Source organism: Acipenser ruthenus, chromosome 15 (assembly GCF_902713425.1).
Source record: "Acipenser ruthenus chromosome 15, fAciRut3.2 maternal haplotype, whole genome shotgun sequence".
Taxonomy (NCBI): Eukaryota; Metazoa; Chordata; class Actinopteri; order Acipenseriformes; family Acipenseridae; genus Acipenser; species Acipenser ruthenus.
The window spans coordinates 35,874,817-35,875,377 of NC_081203.1; the positions used below are offsets into that span (position 1 = coordinate 35,874,817).

General features: G+C 39.2%; 1 protein-coding gene across 1 annotated transcript in view; it reads left to right on the forward strand.

The window, feature by feature from the left end:
* Positions 1–478: 478 nt before the first annotated feature.
* Positions 479–561, forward strand: part of LOC131697647 (protein delta homolog 1-like) — a 5,151-nt gene continuing 5,068 nt past the window's right edge. The window contains exon 1 of the mRNA XM_058988132.1: positions 479–561. This exon is cut by the window's right edge and continues 179 nt beyond it. The gene's annotated coding sequence lies outside the window, so the exon portion shown is untranslated.

A 561-nucleotide genomic window follows, 5' to 3' on the forward strand; every position in this document is an offset into this window, starting at 1 on the left:
GAGCGTGTAGACATTACAATAACACACAGGCTACAATCATGCATCTGCTAGTTTTTTTATGTAACCGAATAATACCAGAATACATAAAAATAAAATCGCTGCTTTGCTTTTATTATTGAAATATTGATGTATTTATTGTTTTGGATAACACGATGTTACATTGATGCGACTGAGTCTAATAGCTATGCGTTTTAGCATCCTGCTGCTTGAAACTGTTTTTCTGTGTACGCTTTCACGCACTTTGAACATAATGTTCTGCATAGCAGATAATTTTTGTATGCTGTAGGTGACTCGACAGACAACCACATAAATAGTTTCAAAAGGATATCCTGTAAAATACGCTTCCGGAGTTACTTATTTTAATCTTTTTAAACGATCAAGTACAGCCTTTGAACCCAGGTGTAATTAAAACTGCAGTACAATACTTCAAAGGCTGTTCTGTGACGCGCATGCGTTCAGGAGGTTGAGGCGCTGGACAGCTCCCCGCTGAACTCAGTGAGGTTTTAGACGCGCGGAAGAAACAGCTCGCCTGTTGAAGACAAATACTCCAGAGCTTAGAGC